Raw genomic sequence first — 12767 nt, 5'->3', positions numbered from 1 at the left:
AGAAAAAATCGCATGAAATAAATATTAGCAGTGTAGTATTAAAAGGGCTAAAGACCCTTTTTATGTAGTTATAGATAAACTGCGACCCCATCGGTTTAAATGCTACTGTATATTATTTCAGTTTTACATCACATTTTAATATGAAGGTCATGCGTACTCAAGAAAAAACTCAAGAAAATTACATTTTTACCGAGCGCCGTTGGCAGGTTTAGACAGTAAGAAGAAAATCTACATACCTGCTCTACATATGTGTATACTAGACTGCTTTTTTTTTTTTGAACTATTTTTTTTTTTCGATCCCATGGTGAAATTTTGTTGGAAATACGGGTAGTACGGGCCCTCAAACCTTATTTTTCCATGAAATTCGCGTTTTTTTGGAATTATCTCGTAAACAACACTAGATACAGATACAGTTAATAACAAAATTGTAGGAAATTTAATTTCCTACAAAAAAGTCTTTGGCACCAAATCGATAATATTATAACTCTTTAAGATACAGAGATTTTAAGTTGAAGTGGTAATGAATTTCAATGGATTTCTGAGCTTAATTGTTAAATTATCAGCTTTTTATTATAAATTATGAATTTTTCATCAAAATAAATAGTTGTTAATAAAAATGACTATTTTCAAGTATAATTTTCATTAAAAAAAAAACAATTCATTTAATGATGTTTTCAATGAATTACAAAAATGTGGGAAACAACAAAAAATCTAATCTTAAGTAAAGTCTCATCTATAAACACAATTGTTTTTTATTATTGTACTTTATAAAACTTTTTTCCTCGAGTAAGTAGATTTTGTGCACAATGGATACTGCGAGCGATGATTTTGTACTGTTTGAAAAATTTTTTGTCTTTCGTCTTCATTATAAGTCAAAGCTTCATTAAATTTCTGAGTAAGGGCGACTCCTCGTTCAGCGATATCATTTACCTCTTTCAAGTTTTTAAACGTGTCAAGACATTTTTGGTAATCAGGATTTGATTCCCATGTATGTTGTTCAGTACTTAAAAATTCATGAGAAAGGTCAAATTGTTTAAAAATGAACGTTGAGTTTGGAGTAACGAAGTCACTGATGTTGTTGTCAGCAAGTAAAGAAATTAGGTTGTAAGGCACTGAAAAATGCTTATTCGATTTCTCGAAAACTTCATTACTATTTAAGTTTTTAACCATTTTCAATTTTTCTTCTGATAACACCGTATTATCGAACAAAGCCAAGCAAGCTAGTTGTTCGTGCAAATACCACAAATGTTTTGATAGTTTTTCAAGTGCTGCATTGGCAATTTCTGGATGTATTTTTCGATATTCGATGAGATCTTTTATCAGTTGTAAATCAGAATTTGGGGCTTTTACTGCATTTGGAGCATTAAACCATATTTTAACGTAAAATAATACAATAAAAATACAGACTTTACGTAGAATATCTAGTACTGCTGCTGATACTTTGAACTGTTTACGAAATAAATATATTTTTAAACAATAAAGTGCTTTTGAGAGCCATCTTGCATGATGACAAGCCCCAGGTGCTTTAAATTTTACGTCTTGATTGTTAACACCACCCAAAAAGATACTGCTCAGCACTAGCAACTCTTTATAGTCGTTCCTTGGTTGATTATTCTAATTGGAAAACAGAGAAAGGAATAAAATGTGAGAAAATTGTAATTACTTTCAACAGTTAATGTAATTTTTTGGGCAGTAAACCAGATACACGAATAAAACTTTTATCGGTTAATAAGTTTTTCGATAATGTTAAAAAAGGGATAGAATTTACAAAATATTCAAGAAAAAATAGATCTAAAATGTGTCAATTGAATAAAAAGTAGAAAATTAAAAAGTTATTACTTCGTATGTATTCTCAATCCGCGCAAACTAATGTCTACAACTAGTTAATAACTGATTATAGGTAAAAAATAAATTGTGAAAGTGTAAAATTCTTCATATTAAATTAAAATCATTTATACCTTTAACTGATTCTCAATAAATTCAAGAATATTTTCTCTTTTGACATTCAAGATATCGGCAATTTGTTCATCATTTGTACCGATTTCGTAAACGGAAGTATCAATTTTGTCCCAATTATCTCGAAATCGTTGGAAGATAGGTATATTTGGGGCACTTGTGACTGGCCAGGCAACTTCTACGACATTCCGTAACATTAATTCGGACATATGATGACGACAAGCGAGATACAATAAATCACGATCTATTTTTTGCTTTAGTAATGTACAAGCACCGTTATAATCACCTACAAAAATTCATGATTCAAAAATTTATTTTAACAGTATAATGATTTACCAATATTTGTGGCAGTGGTATCAAAACACATTCCTTTTATGTTGTCGCAAATATTCCATTTCGTCAGAGTTGCAAAAACTGCTGAAGCTTGACTTATCCCTGTACCATCAGAAAGAAACGGGGCTTCTAATATACTTTCAGTGGTTGTTCCTGAGATGAGTATCGAAAGTCGTTCTGCTTTTAATACTCTTTGTCCTGTAGGCAAAGTTTTCCCATCCCAATGAACTATGCAAGGTTCTACAATTTTTTTATTAAATTTTTTTATTAAATCAACAATTTCATCTCGCTTACAAATGCGGGCATTTCGTATTGAGGAATAACTAACGTTGTATCTATTAATATCTAGTCCTAAACTCGTAATGACAGCTGAAATAATGAACATTGCGTTTCTATCACTAGTTTGAGTACGATCTAGGGCTGATACCAGCTCTGGAGTTAAAATGTTGATTTTTTTCATTTTAGGAGGTACAGGGAGAACGAACTCAAAATCCGAATAAGTGCGTTTTAACCCACTCGAATGTGATATCTGACTCAGAAGACTTGATATCACCGAGTTTTGAGATAGTTTTAAGCCTGAAATAAAATATAATATTACCGAAGTTGAATTTATAAATATAACTAATTTTAATATAATTTTCCTTTTATTGCCGCAAGAATAGTTCAACTAAAATATTGTAACGGATTTCTCTATAAATCGTCTAAATATAACTAACTTCTCTTAAGTTCGATCACTGGATCGTTAAATAAAACTCCCAATTTAATGACTATACACTTATCTTTATTTCTAATTCCAACAACTTAACACTTATTGCTCGTTATTCGATCTTACCATTTCTTGCTTATGTCTCAATTGTTCTTATCACGACAACACTCTAACTCGAACTGTGTGTGCTGCGCAGTCTGGCAGCTCTTATATAGTAGATTTTTAATAAAACATCGCTTCTAGAACATTCTGGTAACTACGAATTCGCTAACTAGTTGCTTCTGGCAAATTATCGTCGATTCGATTTTGTTCTATCATCCGTGTTCGTCACAATATAAAAGAAAGTAATTTTTTTATAACCCGGCCATTATTGTTGCAAAAATTTCGGATTCGAAAAAATTATTATAAGCAAACTCTCTCCTTTATACGTGAAAAATTATTGTGACAGTTAAATAAATTTTTGATTTCTTACCAATATCATTTTTGTCATCGTCCTCCTTATCTTCCGTAATTTCCTGCTCTTCTGACAAAAAAGAAGTATCTGGTGAGTGGATATTTACTTTTCTATTTTGACATTCACACAAAAATTGTTGAAGACCTTCTGGTAATTTTTTAACCGTCATAGAACTCGAGATGTCGAACAGTTTATCAAGTTTTTGACTGAACTTTTCAACATTCATTTGTTGTTTTTTTGACCTTTTCTCTCTCTGACGACGTTTTTTAATTAATAAATAGTCAGAGAAAAATTTTTCTAACTTATGAATACTATGCTGAGGACGAATTGTCGGTATCATAAAATTTTTCCAAACAGCGTTAGTATCACTGATAACACTAGAAGCACTGCTTCGTATAGTTATTTTCAAAGACTGATGCTTATAAATAAATAAACTTAACACGTCACGATAGGATGGTAACTTATTAATATTTATTTGAGTTGTTTCAAATCCAATTAAATAATGGTAAATACTTTTATTATCTTGTTCACACATTTTTTTAGCACAATTAGTTTACCTAACCTCAAATTTAATGCAAAAAACGTTTAACGACGTTAGGCCGCTCAGTAGTCGCGAAGCTTTGTTCTTACTCTCGCGGAACTCGAACGAGTTAAGGAGCGTTTACTTATCCTAAACAAACAAACGTCAAAACAACCTTATCTCTGAATGAACAGAATGTATGAAAACAACATTAAACAAAACAACCTTATCTAAGAACAATGCAAATGTATTTAAACAAACAATATGTTATATGTAAAGAAACTATCAACTAGTAATAAGTAACACTAGTTAGTATAAAAAGCAGTAAGATCTATGTAACAAGTTAGTCTTAAGAATATCAATAAAGGGTACACATTCCGGTGCAGCTCAAAAGTATATTTCTTTCGACTCATATCGTGTAAACGATCTTAACTAACGCGATAACAAAGAAAGCGCTGCAATTAAACGGCAAATTTGTAAAACTCATGTGAGGTCGAGTAATAGCATACAATGCCTTGGTATTTTACGTAAACAAAAGTTTATCAGTATCATAATACAAAGAGTGAAGAATTACAAATCATCCCATCTTTGTTTTGCTTATTTTTATCTCACTTTTTATAAAAACTTTAAATGCAGTAGATGATTAACAGATAAAATAAAAACCAGGAGAGAGTTGACATAAAATTTTTAGTAAGAGGAAAAAAAATTTGAAAATTTCAAAAAAAAAATTTTATTTCATCTTCAAAATGTTCAATAATACAATTTTTTAATCGTTTGCAATGTAAAATATAAATATTTGGTGATTTAAATGACAATTTATAGTGAAATTAATTTATTTAACAATTTAACTTAAGAATTCCATACCACTTCAACCTAAAATCTCTGTATCTCAAAGAGTATTAATTTTATCGATTTGGTGCCAAAGACTATTTTGTAGGAAATTAAATTTCCTACAATTTTGTTATTAACAATTCTTCTGTATCTAGTGTTGTTTACGAGATAATTCCAAAAAAACGCGAATTTCATGGAAAAATTAGGTTTGGGGGCCCGTACTACCCCGCAGGTGCAAGTTATAACTTTACCGCAATGGAGACTTTTGTAGAGCGTTCAATTCTGAGGAATACCTAATGACGGGTGAGATAATCCGCTCAACTGCCGCTGAGTTATAAAATTAAAAAGAAAAAAAATCAAGTTTTACGTGTATTTTATATGGGAAATCTTTACAGGCCTTGGTACTAGTCTAGTACTTAATATTAAAATTAAAGTCCCAAATTTTTAGGGAATTTTTTTTTTGGTATTTCCAAGAAAATTTCACCATGGGATCGAAAAAAAAAATAGTTCAATAAAAAAAAAGCAGTCTAGTGTATACCATACCATGTTGAAAGTGTTAGACAAAAGCAATTTAAGGAGGGGTTTTCCGAGTACTTAATTTCAATACAATGAAATAAACTACTAATTTCTATAATATAAATATAACTAAATATTATATATTTTATGTTAGTGAATATAAAAGTAATATATAGGTATACAAAAGTACGTAAGCTGTGTGTACAAAAATATACCATCACAAAACTATTATACTCTGTAGCAATATGTTGCAAGAGTATAATAAATATCAGTACACTGTGTTTGTAGTTTCAGTTACACTAGATTTCTTTACCAGCAAAGTGCTTTATTTATACTAATTTTAGTGTATTAGTTGTACAGTGTTTAAAGTATTATTATATACATGGCGAGCAAACGAATATACATATGTGCACCAGTATACCATAGTACCTATACACCGAACAGGAAAGGAGTCATAGCAAGGACTTACAAGGAGTTACAATGAAAGAGAGCAGCACCTAGGATCCAACTTTTCACACCAGGACGGACTGAATTATATAAGTATTATCTATAAGTATTTTATACATTAATTCATTTATTATTAATTAATTATGACTAGATTAAGTAGAAAATCTGCATTACTAAGTCGTCTTCAGAATAGAAGACGTATGAGAGTTCTTCGTGCAAACTCTTTATATAGAGATAGTGAGCAGTCACAAAATACTGTAAGTCACGCTAATCGTAGGTTAGATTCCGATGTTCGTCCGTCCGAACAAATTATCAATACAAATTAACATAGAACCAGGCGGGAAAATCTCGAGGTACGGTCTTTTGAACAAAATTGAAATACTGTTCAACATAGGGCAAGACGTCTAAATTCACAAATCCGCTCTGAAGAGCAAAGCAGAAATAATCGGGGACATAGAGTTCGGCACGAAAATCTCGACGTTTGATCTGTTGAGCAAGTTTTAAATACTGTTCAACATAGAACAAGGCGGCAAGATCCACAAATTCGCTCTGAAGAGCAACTAAGAAATACTCGAGGTCATAGATCTCGTCGAGGAAATCCCGAGGTACGTTATGATGAACAAAGTAGGAACACTAGGGATCATAGAGAACTTCGCGCAAGAAATCCTGAGTATAGGACTTTAGAGCGCATTCGTGATCAAATGCAAAGGGAACATGCAAGAAGAAATCCTGAAATAAGGAGAGAGGAGCGTGATAGAGAAACACAACGTCAACAGTTTAGTAGGAGAGGTATGTGGGAAGAAATTTTGAATCAGAGACATCTTAGACAAAGCCAAGTTCGCCTTTGTAGAGATAACCCGGTCAATAGGCAAAATGAAAACGAAAGACAGTCCCAACGAATAATATTAACGAGAGAAAATAATGTTATAGAAACTGATAATAGTGGCAATTTAACAGATTTCAAAAACATTTATTTCCAAAATATAAATAAGGGCCCTACTGAAATATGTATTTGCTGAGGCGGATTATGGTTTTCACACCAAGTTCGCAAATTAAATCTCGAAACTATTGCGCAAGGTCACCCGAATGCTGCATCCGCCTTCTATTTAATGCAAAAATTTCCTTCAGAAGATGGAAATTACAATTTTTGTGCTACTTGCAAAAATGCGATTAGTAAAAAGAACGTTCCAAAAATATGTTAAGCTAACGGTCTAGACTTTCCTGAAATACCGGATTGTTTGAAAGGTTTGACCCCAATTGAAGAACGTCTCATAATGCCTAGATTGCCTTTTATGACAATGCGTCTGTTAGGATATCAAAGTAAGAGTTTGCTCAAAGGTGCTGTTGTTAATATACCGATTTCTGTTAATACAATATTGTGACATCTGTACCAAGGTCCTTTGATGAGGCTCATGTTATACAAATTCGCTTAAGAAGGCGTTTGGAATACAATCATGATTACATGTTCGATACCATGCGCCCCGCAAAGATTATGGAAGCTTTGCAGTTCTTAGTGAATACCCCTCTGTATCGTGAGCAGAATATACATATTAATGAAAACTGGATTTCAGAATTTAATAACCAAGAAGAAGTTCCGTTTGTTGCATCTGCAGAGGATTCCCGATTGGTTCAATCTTTTCATGCGGCACAAACTTCTCATGATAATCCCTCAGGTAATAATATTCCCACGGGTCTTTTACCTTCAGAGCTAAATCCAGGCGGTCAAGAAACTCTTTTGGACAATATTCCTGTAGAAAACTTAGACTATAACCTTTTAGTCATAGCGCCAGGTGAAGGACAGAGACCAATTGACATAATTCAAGACAATAATTCAGAAGAGTTGTCATTTGGAACAATATACGTTGGGCAGAAACGTACATGCTCTGAAACTTATAGCAAAATAATACGTTCTGAAATTTGCCGTTTCGACAGAAGAGCGTGTACTATTCCAAAGTTGTTCTATGATTACAAAATATTAGAACTGCTACAAACTAAGAATAGTACATCCATTTGCTTTAGAAAGTTTTCGGGTCGCAACCGAGTTACGGCCCAAAATTTATTAAACGAAGACTTGATTCAACACGATGATGGTTACAAGGTTTTGAAAGGTGTTAGATCCTCTTCTGCTCACTAGGAAGCTGAGAAGAAAAAGGCAATCGCTATGATTCGCCAATTTGGGCGTCCAACCTTCTTCATCACTGCAGAATCTAAGTGGGTTGAGCTTTTGGTCATCCGTTCTAAAACTGTTGATTTTAAAGATATTTCGGAAGAGGAAGCCAACAGTTTAACAACCCAAGATAGATATCGCTTAATTCGGTCAGACGCGGTTACTTGTGCTAGATATTTTGACTACCGCTATCGACAAATTCTTAAGCTTTTTAAAGATAATGCCGGCATTTTTGGAGAGAATTTTGTTACAAATTTCTACTGGAGAGTGGAGTTTCAACAGAGAGGTTCTCCGCATGTACACGGCATGTATTGGCTTAATAATGGTCCCAGAATCAACCTTCAAGATCCTCAGATATTCCCTGATGTCATTAGTTTTATTGACAATTATATTTCTACAGATGGTTCGATCAGCCACTTAGAAAATTATTTGGGTTATCAAAAGCATAACCACAGTCGGTCTTGTACTAGGGAAATAAGAGGACAACAGTTTTGTCGTTTTGGTATACCATATCCACCAATACCAACGCAAATACTGTTACCTCTTACCGAAACAAGTCAAAATTCCGAAAGACACAAGGAAAACTTTTTCAAAATTCAAAACGTTTTAAATTCAAATATGACTACAGAAGACATTTCTAATTTAAACGTTTTTGAACACTTCCTGTCTGATAGTAGAATAAAAATGTCTTTTCAAGACTATTTGTTAGCCCTTAGGTCAAGTTTAACAAAACCCAACAATTTTCTAAAAAGAAAATTACAGGATCGTTTCATAAACGCTTATAATCCACTGATTTTGGAACTCCATAGAGCAAATATGGATATCCAATATATACTGGATGCATATGCTGGCTGTTCATATATAATTAATTATATTAATAAGTCTAACAGGGGAATTTCTAGGCTCTTAAATGAAGCTATATCAGAGGTAAATGCTGGAAATTATACTATTAAGCAAAAACTTAAACATATAGCTCACAAATTTATATCAGGCACAGAAATATCTGCACAAGAAGCAGTATATTGCTGCATTGGGCTCCATCTTTCGGAAGCAAGTAATACAGAATTATTTATAAATACTTCTCGACCTGAGGAACGTGTTCGAATGGTAAAACCTAGAGTGGAACTTCAGAACCTTCCTTCAGGTTCGACTGAAATATTCGTAGTCGGTATTTTAGACCGTTATGTTCAAAGATCCGATCAGTTAGAAACTCTTTGTTTAGCTGATTTTGCATCTAGGTATAAATATTTTAAATCTAGTAGAAGAGCACAAGACCTTTTAAAAACGGTAGCGGTTTTGTGAAAAAACGTACCAAACCTTGTATTATTCGGTATAGAAGGTTTAACCAAGATTTGGTCAGAGTTGAGTTTTTTCGCGAAATGTTAATGCTTTACTATCCTTGGCGAAATGAACAGCAAGATCTCATTGAAAATGATAATGAGCAAACTTGCATAACACATCATATTATAATTGAGGAAAATCAAAGAAAATATGATGTTTTTGAGCAAAGAGAACTTGAAAATGTTTTAGAAAGTCTTTATAATGAAATATACTTAGAGGAAGGTGCTAAAAATTAACTACCTATCGTGGAAAATGAGTTTAGAGTGCTGGCACTTCCAGAAATAAACCCAAATATAAATTTGCTGGACTTGTATGGCGAAGATTCAAATGGCACTGAATCTGATTGCAATATTAGACTTATTAAACTACCCCTTTTAATTCCAGTTGAGGAATTATTTTCTTTAGTTCAAAATCTAAATACTAAGCAAAGAACCTATTTGACACATTTGATGCACCACCTAAAAACAAATCGCCCATTTTATGATTTCATTGGCGGCTGTGCATTTGTAGGAAAGAGTCGTTTGATATCTGCAATATATCAAGCTCTTAACCATCGTTACAATTCTACACCTGGATCCAATCCAAATTCCTTAAAAGTTCTTCTTTGCGCACCTACGGGTAAAGCAGCATTCGGAATACATAGGTGGAATGACCGTTCATTCAATATTCTCTTTATCTGTCAATCAGGTGGTTCCGGCTGAGGGAATAACTATACATAAAAGCCGGGGTGCCACATATAATAAAGTTGTAGTTCATACTCGACCCAGAATGCCTAGAGCTTCAATATATGTCGCTTGTAGTCGAGCTACTTCTGCAAAAGGTCTATTCATCATAGGAAATTTTATTCCTCCTAACAAATTTTCTGAATCGGATGCTGTATTTAGGGAACTGAGGGAATTAAACACAAATAAAGCTCGGACAACAAGTTTAAATTTTATGATTTCCCGAACATCAGGACATCAAATTTATTCCATAATGTTCAGAGTCTTCACGCTCACATTAATGATATAAAAAGCGACTGTTTGATGCTATCTTCAGATATTTTATGTTTTGTAGAAACTTGGAGTTATCCTTGCGAAAGTTTTGATATACCAGGATTTACTCCAATTAACGAGCTGAGGATAGATAGCACGAAAACAAGCAACAGAAATAAATGGGGCATTATGATATATGCAAAGCATAGTACTGCTTGCTCTATAGAATCAAAGGCTGTAAAGAAAATTTATTCAGGCCGCAAAGTTTTAGAAGCGGTTTTGTTTAAATGTTTCAATATTAATATTCTGGTTATATATAGAAATTCAGTTTTATCTATCAGACATTGAATTGTAGAACTTCAGGAAGTCCTTACTTCTGAGTTAAGCAATCAAATGTGCTAATTGTTGGAGATCTTAACATTTGCTTAATGTCTACAGGGACTGCAATAAGAAATCTGCTCCAAGAAAAAAACTTCAGTTCCCTGCTTGGTGCAGAATATTCAACTACACCTGCCGGTACACAAATTGATTGGGCATTTTCAAACATGGATCCTTCCCGTGTAAATGCAATTACTTTTGAGACAGTACACAGCTATCATGACAGTATTTGTGTCTCTATTTCGAACTAAAGTTTTCAGACTTAGTGCAATAGTTCTTCATTGTTTTTTTTTAATTTAATCGAATTATAATGATATAGCAATTTTGACAGTAGTTTTTAAGACAATTTTAAGAAAATTATGTAAATAATCTAAATAATAAAATTTTAATTATATGTATATTGTTATTATATAAGACATTATTGTATAAATATATGATAGAAATTAAATAGTATAAGGAGAAAAGAAATATAATTTGGATATATGTATAAGAATCTTTATAAAAATTTATGTTTAATATTGTAAATATTATATACAAAGTAATATGATAATATTTTATAATTTTTAAAGTTGTTAATATTTATTATTTTTAAGCTAAACATGTATAATAATATCGATATAATAAATAAAAAATGTTATTCATTGTCCAAAAACGATTTCTTTTCATACTTCTCAATACAGTTGTAATGCATTCAATATAAAATCATTCAAAAGCGTATACAAAAAACACAAGAACGGTTTCTTAATTAATTTTTTTAATTAATTTGAGTAAATTTCGTTTAAAAATTGCTCTAATTAATTTTACTGTGAATGTTAATAACTAAGGCAAAAGTTCCTACTTCTAATTTTTAAAATATATAAAGAAATCTCAAACGAGTATACCATTTAACTTTGCGAGAGTATAAAATGTTCGGTTACATCTGAACCTTCCTTACTTGTTTAATTTGTGTTTTTTTGCAACAATTTTTCTTGTTGTTTTCTCACCATTCAGTATTGAAAAAATACGTACAATTCTAAATTTTTAACACTCATACGATCAACCTCCGATTTTTTATCGCGATTTTTATATGATTCTGTTCCATTCCCCACAAGAAGACAATTGAATATAATAGTATTAATTTTAGGCGATAGATGATATTATATTAATAATAATTGTAGTGTACTATAGTTTCCATTTATAGTTCTATGAACTATGTTTTTGGTGCCTTTGCACAAACACTGCTCTATTCAAAAGAACCATGTTATTTTACATGGACTCAACCGAGAATGTGGATGCTCCGCTAGCAAGATACCCCAGTTGATATATGCTTCAGTTTATTCAAATCAATTAATTTGGGTCGTGTATATACAGTCAATTCAAGGCAGACCGAGTGCTTTTATTAGGGATTGTTGTCGGTTAATGTTACCGGACCGTTTTCATTTGAAGATATACATACATAAGTACATAAAGTAAATGGACAACAGTATCCAATGTATTAAGAAGCATGTCTTGAACTAAGCTTGCTAGAAGATGACAATGTATGGACAGTATGCTTGCTGTAGTAACATTAACACAGGAAAACATATTCGTCTACTATTTGCTATACTTGTAGTACTGGTGACATGTTATTTTGGATGCATCTGGTGGAACTGGCAAAACATTCCTTATTTCGCTACCTGAGATACGATTAAAGAATGGCATCGCATTGATTGTTGCATCATCTGGCATTGCACCAACTTTATAAGATGGAGGCACAACTGCTCATTTAGTATTTAAGCTGCTATTAATCATTCAAAATAACCCAGATGCAGTGCGCAACATAAAAACATGGACATATGCACTATGGCACACAAACATGCGCTTGAGGCATTGGATAGGATATTGAAAGATATAAAAAACAACGACAACCTATTTGGCGGCACTCTGTTACTGCTTTCAGGTGATCAGACAGACACTTGCCTTTATTCCACGTTCAACGCTCGCTTAAAATCATCGCGACGGTGGCGTAATGTTCAAAAAGTACAACTGACATTCGTTTTACGTATCGATGACGTATCGTTTATATGCTTCAAGATCCATCTGCCAAAACTTTCTCAAAACAATTCTTAGATATTGGCAATGAAAAAGTAGCTGTACATGAAAATATTGGATGCATAAAATTACCA

The sequence above is a fragment of the Bactrocera oleae genome, chromosome X (genome assembly GCF_042242935.1).
Source record: "Bactrocera oleae isolate idBacOlea1 chromosome X, idBacOlea1, whole genome shotgun sequence".
NCBI classification, from domain to species: Eukaryota; Metazoa; Arthropoda; class Insecta; order Diptera; family Tephritidae; genus Bactrocera; species Bactrocera oleae.
This window is presented reverse-complemented; position numbering follows the sequence as displayed.